The sequence below is a fragment of the Homalodisca vitripennis genome, chromosome 2 (assembly GCF_021130785.1).
Source record: "Homalodisca vitripennis isolate AUS2020 chromosome 2, UT_GWSS_2.1, whole genome shotgun sequence".
Taxonomy (NCBI): Eukaryota; Metazoa; Arthropoda; class Insecta; order Hemiptera; family Cicadellidae; genus Homalodisca; species Homalodisca vitripennis.
This window is the reverse complement of record NC_060208.1, coordinates 75446213-75460569: the sequence shown is the minus strand read 5'-3', so window position 1 is coordinate 75460569 and position 14357 is coordinate 75446213. Positions and strand designations below refer to the sequence as shown.

Genomic DNA, 14357 nt, shown 5'->3' with positions numbered 1-14357 from the left:
CTTTGATATGAAAATAATACTGGAAATTGTAAGTTTTCTTAAATCTATAAATAAGGTAATATAAAAAAACTGGTCATACAAACAAGAATGTTTATCGAGGTTCCATGCTCAAAGTAAGCAGAACCTGCTGAAATTCAGCAAACAAGAAGAAAGAAAGAAAGAAAGCTGTGCGGCGTTAAACTGCTGCCGAAAAGCAGGCATTCTCAAACATCTGTTTAGTTTAGTAGCTAAACTGATTACTCCATTAAGCTGCTGCTTTTAAGCTGCTTATGCTTTTTTGGCACATTCCTAGTAGCCAGGTTACCTAGTAACCTACTACCGGAAAGACATTACGAGAACGCCAAATTATTCAGACCATTACTGGTAATACGTTATCCTGGTAATAAGTTACCAATGAATGATGATGCTACCGACACTAATATACCCTGTTTCGACATGAAAGGGCGGGATACCGTATCGTCCCTTTGATCGGCGGTTAGTTCCTGCCCACTTAAGGGGCCTGTGAGGCCGTGGATGCACCCGCAACGCACAGCTGTATGCGACCGGAAAACACAGCATGTGGCAGCGTGCGTTCCAGTAGTATCGTTGGCTTATACTTGTATAACTGTATCCCGGTGAGTTGTAACATATCCCGGTGAGTACACTTATTCAATTGTATAATCAAAGCTACAACTGACTGAAGACTGGACTGGTGAATTTGAACGTCGGTGAGTGCTGGTGAGCTGATGTCTGATGATGGCCTATACTTGCATGCTGTAAGTTTGTTGTATTAAGTTTTGTCTGGTATGTTGTTTAGAATAGTAATTTTGAAAATTTGTTTACGAATTTTAAATATCGTTTACTTTACTCACGTTACTTACTGCAACACTGGAGTGGTTCACTAATGACCCCACTGCGAAACGAGTGGTTCCTGGGATAAGTTAATTTCCTATCTAAAATTCCATGCTTTTTATTTTGTAGACCTAGGACTAGTTCAGTTTTTTTGTATGCTTAAGTAAAATACTGTATCATTAAGATAATTAACACCATATTATATTGTACATATGGTTCCTGCTGGCTAGGTTAAAAAACCACATTTAACATGGAGCATCTAGGTTAGGCTTACACTTAATTTCTTTCACATTTTTATTTTTGATACCTTTTTTGCACTAAAATGGGTAGAGTAGGATAAGTGGATTGGTAATTATCATATTAACGGCCGGGGCGGAAAAATACGAGTTTTGCGTTAAAAAACTTATTGGAATCGTCATATAGAACAAAAAAGTATAAGGTTTGATGGGGTGGAAATGAGAAATAAAAAAGTTCTAGAAAATGAAAAATTAAATAACTTTTCAGTAATATCTCCATGTTCTACATCCACGTCTAGCGTCACGTGACTTTTTGTGGCCAATGATTGAACCTCGTGATGACGTCATCGGTTGCGCCGCCATCTTTGCAAACGTAAATGAAAAATAATACAGAAATGAGCAGAATTTTTATCAAAATAAATAATGTTTTTCTTAATTTCCAGAAAAAAATTAATTACGAGTGCCTCCGGCCATCAGCGTGGGCTTCCTGCCCCGCGCTGATGTCAATTAAAGAAAAACATCCCTCGAGATAGTACCTGTCAGTAAAATATAAAATACTAGAGGGGCTGATCAAAAATATAAATTGAAATGTAATGCAAAGGCAATTATGTAAAGTTAAAAAACTAAATAAATCATGAAAAACTCAAATATATAGATGGATCAGAGAACACATACCATTAGTGTGTTGGCGGATACAGCTGAGCAGCAACAACAAAAAAGTCGTCTATCACAACGAAACGACAAAGTCTCCCGGTTTAAAAACACCACTCGACCGCACGACGAACACATACACTCATTTTTAAAAATTCCATGTTCAATTAAAAAAGAGATAATTTCGTTTCGTTAAAACGTAAACTCTTTATGTGCCCTACGAAACATTCCGACACACACAATTCACTAGGGTTGGTTGAACTAGTGGATGGTTGATTCATCATTGTAAACGCACTCACTCAATCCGACCTACTGAACACGATATCTTGTGTAGAACTGACCCATGCCCCGGAGAACTCAGATAACAGGTACGTTATCCGGCTGCTATCAGTCCCGGCCGTAGATAATATTCAAGTAAACAGATTATCCAGACACAGCACATAAAGTGAACATTAAAACATTAGAAACTTGTGAATATACCCCTTAAAATCATGTTATTTGTCACAAAAGGTCACGTGACGCTCGACGTGGATGTACAACATGGAAATATTACTCCGCGCGTGAACAGTTGTTCCATTTTTTATGTCCTAGAACTTCGTTATTTCTCATTTCCAACCCATCAAACCTTATATTTTTTTTGTTCTATAGGACGATTCCAATAAGTTAATGCAAAACTCGTATTTTTCTGCTCAGGCCGTTTATATGATAATTACCAAACAATGGAACAACTGTTGACGCGTGGAACCATATTTCCATGTTGTACATCTGCGTCAGGTGTCACATGACCTTTTTTGATCATGATTCAACCTCGTAATGATGCCATCGAATGCGGTGCCATCTTTGGAACCATAAATAAAGTATAATACTGAAATGAGCAGAATTTTGATCGAAATGAACAATGTTTTTCTTAATTTTGAGCTACAAATTAATTAGTTGTAATCGGGTTGAGACGAGTGCTTCAGGTTATCAGCGCGAGCTGCGGCATCGGTACTGCCCTTAACTGATGTCAACGAAAGAAAAAAATCCCTTGAGATAGTACCTATCAGTAAAATATCAAATTCTAGAGGGGCTGATTAGAAATATAAATTCAAATGTAATGCAAAGGCAATTATGTAAAGTGTAAAAAAACATAATAGATCATGAAAAACCCTAATATAAATATATAAATGGACATTAATAGAGAACACTTACAATTAGTGTGTTGGCGGATAGGACTGAGCAGCAGCAACAAAAAAGTGGTAGAGCCTGGTATGTGGGTGGCCTTAAAAAGGAATTCTGCCAGGTACCCGACAAAATGGTCACACCCGGACACCATAACGAGGGATGTTCGCCTTGATTTCTCGTCAGTGTCTTTCAATGGTTGTATGTGCACCGGTATCAGGGTCAGCAAAATTAATGGAATGATTGGCGGAGAAGTGCCTGAATCCATCGTCACCGAGACAATTGTGGGCCTTCCAAGAGTCATTAACAATTTTCGTACCTTGTAGAACCCATTCTTTAATTACGTCAAGGAAAGAATTTCTGCTCTTCCTTTCGATTCCCCCAAAACCCTACTGTCCCTGAATTCTTCTGTCGCGATTGTATTTTCTCCTTCCAAATTTGGCCTCATCAATTTCAACGACTATCAGAGGACCGCCAATTAAATGTGATGGAAATACACTTTGCGGCAGAAAGAATACCAGTCCATTACAGAATGTGCAGAAACGCTAAACACCAACGAAATATAGTGTTGTGTCGGTGGCTTCAAATGCAACGTATTCACCAAACCAAAATATGTCTCTATGTCTAAGCGCATTCTTTCAAAAAAGGAAAATTACAATATTGAAAACTATTTTTTACTACTTTAACGAATGTTTCTGTCGCAACTAAACATCAAAGTCTCCCAGTTCAAAAACCAAACGTGATTGCTCGACAAACAAATACACTAATTATTAAAAATTCCATGTTCTATTAAAAAGGAAGTAATCTCGTTTCGGTCAAAACATGAACTTCTTTCTCTTCCTCTCCAATTTCTCCAGTTCCTCTTTGTTATTTTAATTGTGATGTAGCAAGTTGATTATTTCAAAAGTAAAAGAAACCAGCACCTGTTTGTTGTGAATGTCATCTTGACGGCATTGTTTACATTTACTTTTGTGTCAAGCCGTGATAATTGTAAAAGTTTTATTTGTGTTTTATTGTTGTATTAAATGTGTAGTATGTTATTGGTTATTGCAATAGTTCAAATAAAAATACGTGGTAAATATTAAGATCAGCGACTACCGCTCCGATCGCCGTAAGGTTTTTCGTACTAACACAGGTTAACGTAATTTCACCGAAAAAAATAGTCCCGATTATCGCTAACATATAAAAACCAGTTTTACAGCAGTACAATGTTGGCAATACAAAACACATAAATAACAAGATTTTCGACTATCAAACTAAAAACAATGGCCGACCATGGACGTTTTGATGAATTGACAGTTGCCACGTGACAAACAGGAAGGTTTCCGATTGGCCGGACGGGTCACGTGACCTATAGGACGGCTTCGATTGACCGCCAGACGTACACAAACAAACCCACATGGACAAGGAATAATTAGTGAAGTTATTGACATGGCTTGCGATGGTTCTTGTCACACGCTAAAAAGACCCTAGCTTGCCTATTCAAAATTCAGATCATGCGATGCTTGCCCGCTGCGCAGCGCTTCGCGCTGCTTGCTCTTTTAGAAAAAAAATTAACTCGAGCTTGCAAAGTCCAAGCCCAGATCACGCATGACTGCTTACACACACAACACTCAGACAGAACTAACGCAGGTTTCATTACAGGCAAAAGATAAGCGGCGCGCGTTTATTACTGATAAGATAAGACGAGTTTATACTAGAATTAGTACATGGACTACTACCCTACGAAACTAATTACACCAAAAAAACGAATAAATGCATTGTCAGTCAGGTTTTTCAAATTTTATTTTTTCCAAAAATTTTTTTTGGAGGGGGGAGTAAACGGCTACGGCGATAATCGGGACTATTTTTTTCGGTGAAATTACGTTAACCTGTGTTAGAATGCAAAAAATTACGGCGATCGGAGCGGTAGTCGCTGAGCTTAAGATTTACCAAATACGTTTTAGAATAAAAAAATATCTTTTTACTGATATCTGTTTGATAAATTATCGGCTCTGATTAGGCTATTGGAATATCACTTTACTAAAATTTATTTCATATAGTTTATTGTTTTTCACTTACTAAACATTATTTCCAGCATGCTTTTTGTTCTGAAGTAACAATTTAGTCTTAGTAAATAGATACTTTTCACAACAAAATATATATTTACCATAATTTCTTTGGCTATGTATGATAACTGTTTGGATCATTGTCACATATATATGGTTATTTGAGGAAACTGTGCAGTTGAGGAATTAAACCTAAGTCGTAATCAGATTTCAGTAATAAGAATAGATTTTTTGGTACTTTGGGATTTTACCGACCACACCCAGACATGAATCATTATTTGACATTTTCCTTCTACTGATTACTAGATTAGTGTAGAACAATATTTCGTGAATATAAAACAGGAATTGTCTTATCGCAAACCCCTCCCCGTCCTCAGACAGAGGTCAAAGTCGAGCGGTCTAGTAGATAACGTGATTGCAGAGTCTCGCCGCCCGTTCGGCTGGTGCGACGCTTTGTTGTACTTCTGTGTTTTACCCCTACATTTCTCCAAACACAAAAATTCAACAAAAACAAACATTACCAAACAAAAACTAAACTCTTTATTGAAAAAAACACTCAAAACTTGTTTTTATTCTTGATCACACTCCGCCACAACAATCCCGATCACAATACCTGGAAATGCTTGTAAGTTTGTAATTTTGTAATTAAAGAGTTGTTTTTCGTTCTATCATGTTTGTTTCTATAAATTTATATTTTTGTGTTCTTCATACTGGTGTGGTCGGTATAATCCCAAAGTACCGATTTTTTATATAATATTGGTGATAAAACAGTGATTTATTGTTGGCTAAGCCTAAGCCTATGGTAGGATCATGCTCTAACCACAAGTGATTTGAGAGAACTGGTGGAGCAGGTCTTAGAAAGTGAATCTAGTGATGGGCCAGATATATGTGATTGATATATGAATTATCTTATTATTCATTCTAATTCAGCAGTGTTCAGGCTGATGTAAATAAAGATTAGCTGATTTAGTAATACTCTGTATGTTATTGTGGATTTGAGTTTGTTTCTAAATGGTGCGCATTATCACATGTTCTTTTGTAATATGTTTATTTCATATATTTAGACATAGTTTATGGTTTTCTAATACTACATAAAATTTCCTGTCAGTTAAAAATAATACATCTATACATTTTCATATAGTACAAACTTTCAAAATTCTATTTTACTTCGCCATATGATAATTTTTAAAATGTAATGTAATGTGTAATGTAATTTTGGTAAAATGTTTGTATAGTGGCAAAAGGTAACTTTTATACTGTTCAAAAATGAATTATGGAATTTATTTCATTGCTACTGTATATATATATATACGTCTTCATCTCCAACCCCATTCTCATCGCAAACTTCCCCATCTCGACAAAACAATATCCTTACACAATTTTCAATGCAATGTGACGAGATGACTTTAATTAACTTATCAGATTATAATCTGCAACTAAATGAAATTTCTCTGTTGTCTAAGGGACTTAACTTTGCTCCAACTCCAACTTTTGACCACATTCAATTAGTGATGGATACTGTTCAATTTGCCCGAAATGTGAGATTAAAATATTTTTTTGATAATAACAATGACTCTCAAATGAACACAAAAATATTAACAATTTACATTGCATGACTGTTTGGGTTAGCAATTAACATTGCTAACCCAAATTTTTCTGATGATTTGCCAACGTCAAAAAATCTCTCTAAGGAAGAATCTAAAGCCATTTCATCACTAAAAAATAACTAAAATATTGTAATTTTGCCTGGTGACAAAGGTGATGTAACAGTAATCATGAACATTTCAGACTATATTAGAGAAGCCAACCGTCAATTAGAACATGAAGACACTTATCAGTTATTAAAATCTGATATGACAAACCACTTCAATAAAGAAATAACGAAATATTTGAAAGAAAATTCTATTAAAGAGAGATTGCCAAAAGAGCTAATTGATATTTTAATAAACATAAATCCTCAAACACCCGTTTTCTACCTGTTACCGAAAGTACACAAAACAAAGATATCACCACCTGGCCGTCCCATAGTCGCCTCAATATCATCTCCCACAGAAAGAATATCACGGTTTGTAGATGTACACCTGTAAAAAATGTACCATCCTACTTGAAAAACACTGATCATTTTATTGAAAGATTAAAAGAAATACCCCAACCTATTGCAACAAATGTGACATTAGTTACGATTGATGTAACTTCCTTATATACTAATATTGACCACAATAAAGGTATGGAAGCTTTCTAAATAAAAGACCTGGAAATTCAAAACCAAGCACTAACTTCATCATTGCTCTCATAAATTTTATATTATCTTCCAATTGTTTTCGATTTCAAAACAAATTTTATTTACAAAAGAAAGGAACAGCCATGGGTACCCGAATGGCCCCATCATACGCAAATCTTTTTATGGCAAAATTTGAATAAGATTTTCTACATTCTCAAACATTTAAACCTTTATTCTGGACTAGATACATAGATGACATTTTTATGTTATGGACAGAGAGTAATGAAAAACTTGTAGATTTCTTAAACGCATTGAACTCCTTCGATAACAATTAAAAATTTACTTGGAAAATTTCAACAGAGTCAGTTACATTTCTGGATATTGACGTTTACATCAAGAAAGGTTACTTGAAACACAAAATTAATGTAAAACCTACTAACACTTTTCAATATCTACATTACAACAGTTGTCACCCTGTATATGTAAAAAGATCAATTCTCAAAAGCTTGGTTACACAAGCAACCAAATTATGCAGTGAGAGTGAAGATCTTAAAAATTACGTTAGTAACATATATGATGCTTTTTTTAAACGAGGATATCCTGAGAAGCTATTGAATGAAAAGCTACAGCTCAATGAAAGTAACCTTAATAATAATTGTGTCAAAAAGAAATATTATGATGAGCCTAAATTAATAACATAATATCATCCTGGTCTCTACAAAATTAACAACATTTTTAAAGTAGCTTACAAAATTCTTCAAAATTCTCCACTGACAGACTCATTTCTAAAAAGTATTCCACGTATTGTTTTTAAAAGACCTCCTATCTTAAAGGACATTATATCGAAACCAATATTACCAGCTGATTCTGATGTGGAAACTAAATTTAAAGGAGCACATCCATGTAATAAATCAAGATGTATGGTGTGCAATCAAATACAAGAGTCATCAAAATTCGAAAGTAGTTCAACTAAAAAAGTATACAAAATTATTGGCAATTTGACATGTGATACAAAAAATGTAGTATATCAAATTCAGTGTAAACAATGTCCTAAAGACTACATTGGCTCAACAACAAATAATTGAAGAATAAGAATGACAGGTCACCGATATGATTTTAAGCATAATGATGAATCAAAACCATTAGTCATTCATAGTAAAATACACAAAGAATCTTCTGAAAATTTATATACAATAAAACCAATACGATCAATAAAAAATAATTCAAATACATCAAAATTAAGAAATTTAGAACAAGCATGTCAAATTGTCACAAAATCTAAATTTCCCTATGGATTAAATCTTCGATAAATTTAAATCATCTGAACACTCATCACATCTTTACACCCACAATTTGAACATATGTTTATCATTTCAAGAATATTATGCTTATTAATTTATTTATCTGTTTAAATGTATGTTTTTAATTATTTTATGTGTTTCGTTATGTTGTTTTGATCTGAAGAAGCTTAATGCAAAATATAGTTAATTAATATTAATATATTGGCCTTTTTCTACATACGAGGTCCAATCAAAAAGTATCCTACCTTTTGGTGCAACGTAAAACTGAAGTTACCTGAAAAAAGCTGGCATTAATTTTCTTCAAAATAAGCACCCTGAGAAGCAACACAACGATTCCAGCGACGTTTCCACTTCTGGAAGCAGTCTTGAAAATCACTTTTCGGCATCGCCATGAGATCATCCGTCGTTTTTTTCATAATTGCTTCTCGACTTTCAAATCTGGTGCCTTTCAATGGTTTTTTGAGGTGGGGGAAGAGCCAAATATCGCATGGAGCCATATCTGGAGAGTACGGAGGCCGAGGAACTTGCGGAGTGCCGTGTTTCACCAAAAAAGTTTGAATGAGCTGGGAAGAATGAGCTGGCGCATTGTCGTGGTGTAGCCGCCAATTTTGAGACGCCCACAAGTCAGGTCTTTTGCGGCGAATCGCATCTCGGAGACGACGTTGGACACTTAAATAGTACTTTGCATTCACAGTTTGACCCTCAGGGGCATATTCATGGTGCACAACTCCACGGTGGTCGAAAAAAACAGTAAGCATCACTTTGACATTGCTTCGAACTTGCCTTGCTTTTTTTGGCCTAGGATCCTGGGGAGACTGCCATTGTGATGCTTGAAATTTGGTCTCAGGGTCATATCCATAGACCCAACTTTCGTCTCCAGTTATTATCGATGTCAAAAAATCCGCATCATCCTCGCAACATTGCAGCATGTCCTCGGCAACATCCAATCGCCGTTGCTTCTGCTCGTCTGTCAGCAATTTTGGCACAAATTTTGCGGCTACCCGGCGCAATCCCAAGTCATCCGTTAAAATTGCTTCAGCTGATCCGAAACTGACATCTAACTCAGTACTTACTTCCTCCACAGTCATTCGACGATTTTCACAGATCAAAACTTTTGCTTTCTCGATGATTTCCGGAGTTCGACTTGTTTTTGGTCGGCCCGAACGCGCGTCACTTTCTGCTGAGGTTCGACCACTTTTGAAACGGTTATACCACTCTTTAATCTGCGTAACACTCATTGCCTCATTTTCGAATGCTAGCTGAATTTTCCGAATGGTCTCACTTTGTTTTTCTCCGAGTTTCACGCAAAATTTAATGCAATAACGTTGTTCCACTTTTTCCGTCATCTTCACAGTTAGAGAAAACCGATACGCGCACTTGACTTATCAGTACATACTGACCCGTCTCCGGCGAACCAGTCGGTGGATCAAAATAAGACTTTGTACCTTTCCTTATCATAGTAGGAACTATTGTCGCAACAAATCTTATCTCATTATTGGCAGCAGAAGCCGCGATACACGACGAGGTCGGATACTTTTTGATTGGACCTCGTGTATATATATATATACAGTAAATATACTTTGTATGTATGTATAGACATGCATGTACAATTGTATTAGCAAAACTTGTATTACCAAAATCTTAAGTATACACCCAATTTTAATAATTTATGTCCATAACTGCTTTTTGTTTTATGATCCTTCCCAAATTTTAGAATTTTATTGTTTCTACAAAATTTGCATTTAAGTTAAAATTTATTTTAATAAAAAATGTTATGGCCTTCTTTTATGCATAGAACACAACAATATAGGTTATACACATAGATTTTTCTTTGTTTGAAGTTTGTTATTGATGATGGTAGGTTTGAAAGGATAACAGGATTTCGGACATTTGCCGTCGTTATAGGTTATAAAAGGTATAAAACCTTTTATACGCCTACAGTGTTATAACCTTTTATAACCTATAAAGATGGCAAATGTCCGAAATCCTGTTATCACATAAGTTTATTTTACACACGAGTAATGCAACAAATTACAGGAATTAGTTGTGCTTTAAGACAACTAATTATTTCATAATAATACATTTTTACCAAGTACTAATGAGTTACTGAAGACTGATTACTTTAGAAAAGATGTAGTAAATTCTATTACCAGTTTCTATTATTTTGGGTGTTTTTCTGCATTTTTCTTTTTTAGTTTTAAGTTTTTTAACAAGTCATAGTAAAAGAACTTTCTCTCCTTCTGTTCAAAATTCGGAGGATCTACTGACTTCCTCCTTCTTCATTTAAACTGACTCAATCATTGATTGGACATGTTATCAGATCTTTGGTTTTAATTCGAAGAGAGTCAAGAATTGAACTGAAGTCTTCTAAACACTTAATGGCGTGTGAGATGTAGTGATTGACCAGGAACACATTGTGGTTAGCTTCTAAGATTTTAATGGAAGATCTGATAAAAAATATAGAGTAATTGTGTAACAATGTAAAGTAATTGTGTAAAAATATAAATAAGTATAATTTAACGCAATATATTTTCCAGCTATCTCCAACAAGTTGTCAGATTTTCTATAGGTAACCATTTTCTTTTTTTTTAGTGACAATCTGTTCTGCTAAGTTTCCACGTGATTTTCAATTTTATTTACTTGGAATTGGTTTCTTTTATTTTGCTCTCATTACTTGTAATTTTATTTCAATTATTAGGGTTTTTTAATATGAAATATTTGTCTTGAGTTTTATATGTTTTAGTAAATAAGCGTGTTTTGATATGAGGGCTTTCTTTCTTCTTATCTGTACTAGCAGGTTCCATTGTAAGCTACTGAGAGTAAGTTGACATACAATTTGGCAGCCATCCTCAAATAATTTTAAGTCTTTGCAAACATACAGACTTTCATTGTAATATTTCAATAAAGAGTTTTGTGTCTCACTTCTAAACAACAACTGATAAGAAATCATTCAATAAGATAAGTAGATGACAAAGTAAACCAGCTGGTTTGACCTTGAACACCAATTACAGGTGGATACTCATGTCCATTGGATATTAGTTGAGTAACATCTGGTAGATAAGCTGTAGTTGGATTGATATGTGAGCTGCCCTAATTGGTTGCAAACAGGTACAGGAAATACTACAGTAATCAAGTGCAGGCTTTTTATGTTCCATCTATAGAATTAGGCTACTTATTTTTCAATATCAGATTCTCTCTTTGTATCTTTTTATTTTACTTTGAATTACTTGTTTAAAGTGAAGTAGTATTAGACTTTTTTCTTTTGCCCGCTCTAATGTCCCAAATTCAAGACAATTTGTCAGAAGAAAAGCATGTGGACACTTAGTACTGTAAGTAATATTAAATTAATTAATCTTCATTTAATACTGATTTTAAAATAAAAATTGTTTATATGTGTGTTGTCCCAATCTAAGGTCACCTTAAACTTCAAAACCTTAAATTTTATTTAGAAAAGCACTAAAAACCGCAAAATAAAAAAAATCAGCCGGATGACCACTCTACTGTAACAAACTCTGGAACTTTAATATTACAATAATCAAAGATTACTGCTACCATATTTGTTTGTCTTAAACTAGATATGTTTAAATCTTAAAATTGAATTGTGTACCGTAAGTAAGGTACATTACAAAAATGAAATAATCAACTTTTTTATTAAATGAAATATATTTTATAAATTACTTCAAACTTAATCTTAAAGTTGAAATTGATACTAACATATTATAATATAATAAAGACCTTTTGAGTGAGAAATTGTCTTTAGTTTATATTAGCAGTAAAAAATTTAAAAAAGCAAAATGTCAATTTTTAAAGCTGTAGTTTTAAAGAGTAAGCATCTCACCACTGATATTTAGTATACTGTAGAGTAATAATATAATTTAGGGTAACAACATAAAAGGTGAGATGTCCTTTCTTAGAAAAATTATTGTGAAATATGAATGTTGTTAATTTTTGTCCAATCATTTTGAGGTGTTATAAATATATTACATGTTACATAATACATGTAGTTACATGGTAATTATCAGGCCTTAATTTGTAAGCCAGAGTGTCGATAACTCAGTGCAATTTATTTTAAAGGTCTGGGGCAATCCGTTGGTAAATAATGTAAAAACCCGTAAATTCCTGCAAACACAAAAATATTGTGCGGACTACAGTAAAAATGGTGGCCATATGTAAATGGTGAACAATAAAAAAATTAAAGGATTGTTCTTATCAGATCATAGGGAATCTACCTAAAGTGAAGCATTTAATGTTTTTCGGGACCTCTTGGTTTGGATTGATACATATGTAAATAATCATACACTATAACATATAATTGTACTCAGTAATAAGTGTGTAGTATGAAAATACTAAAATAGTTTACTCACCAAAATTTATTTTGAAACTATGAGCCCATAGTTCAAGAAGTTAAAAAAAAGGAATAATTTTTCATATAAACATTACTTATTTTTTATTATAAAAATATAAAATAGCAATTGTGTTCAGAATGTAATGGAGAAAGAGGATATATTTACATAAAAATGTATACTAGAAAAACTATTTACAATATACCGAGCCCGCTACACACTTTTCTTTTAGAAGAGTCTTAGTCAAAAGAGCTGCTTGTAGAAAACTTCCAGAGGTGATCCAAATGGTAACAGTGTCTGTGTATGCCACAATTGCACTGTGGGCCTCAATATGTGCTTTTCTTCTTGTATGTAACGCAACTCGGATCATTCTTGTTGGGTAAACTAAGCGTGTAAACTTGTGAGAAATATCAGATACCTACTTGTTACCTTCCACTTCATCACTGATTGGCGGTACCAGATTGATTGTATCCCAAGATAAAATTTATACAACACTATACACATATTTACATTTTTTCATGTTATTTTAGCGGCATAGCAATGATCCTGTCCAAGTCTGTCTCAAAATATTCCTTAATACAATATAGTTGAATTGCTCCCAGCTTTGCCCTGGACCTCCTGAGATGCTTGTTCCTAATGTTATGAAACAAAGCATTAAAAATGTGCATTGTCAGTACTGGAAAGGAGTCCTTCGTTTTGCTCAGGGGATGTACAGGCAGTTGTTGTGAGAATGATGTTTTGCTGTTGTGGCTTATGAGACTTAATTTTCCTTGAAGACTGAGATACATGTAATGACTATAGACTGTTAAGAAAACATGTTTTTCGATGTTTAAACACTCAATGAAAATTTAATAGAGAACACTTCTTGAAACTTAAAGAAACTATTCACTTTCTGCACCAAATCATTGGTGATAATTGAGGGTCATAAACTCCTTTTCTCATTATGAATATTCTTTCGGTCATCTTTTAAACTCATATCCATTTTAATGCCATTTCATCACTCATAATGTTTTCTACACATTTCACAGTTCTGACAGAGAATTTCAACTGCTTTTAAGCCTTAAGCACAAAGAAAACAAATAACATCATGTACTTCACAGTCAGCAGGATTCTCAATTGACAAGATTTGTTTGAAATATGCGTTAAAACATAAAAACCATTGATTTTTTATGTAATTGCGTCTGTGGCTTGATATGAGAAGAAGGTAAACAAGGTGCAAGCACAGGACATCAACTGAAGTGTTGCAGTGCAGAATTCTAAAACGTTACGTACTTAACAAACACGCCCGTATAATAAAAAAAACTATGTTTCAAAGAGTTGCAAGAGTCAGAAATTTCACTGCTCTGAACTAAACAATTTTTGCCACCTCTCCCCTTCAAACTATTTTGGTTTGTTTTGAGATAAAATTTTTATCCTATTTTATAAAAAAAAACTTTTTGAGGTGTCTATAAATAATATTTACAAAATAAAGTATCATGAGCGATCAAAAAAGTGTAATCAATCTGTAAACAATATTCTAGGTTCCCTGTTTAATTAACTTACGAACTGTTATATCTTTGCAGTTT

The 14357-nt window shown here is 34.0% G+C and overlaps 1 protein-coding gene across 2 annotated transcripts in view; it reads left to right on the top strand.

Moving 5' to 3' along the window:
• Positions 1 to 577: 577 nt before the first annotated feature.
• The window catches only part of LOC124354194 (probable ribonuclease ZC3H12C), a 35419-nt gene continuing 21639 nt past the window's right edge, over positions 578 to 14357 (top strand). Inside the window, exon 1 of one of the 2 annotated variants that reach the window (XM_046804474.1) lies at positions 578 to 755. The gene's annotated coding sequence lies outside the window, so the exon portion shown is untranslated. Of the gene's footprint in view, positions 756 to 11210; positions 11779 to 14357 lie in introns of those variants that run through there. The other variant, XM_046804475.1, reaches the window with a different exon arrangement.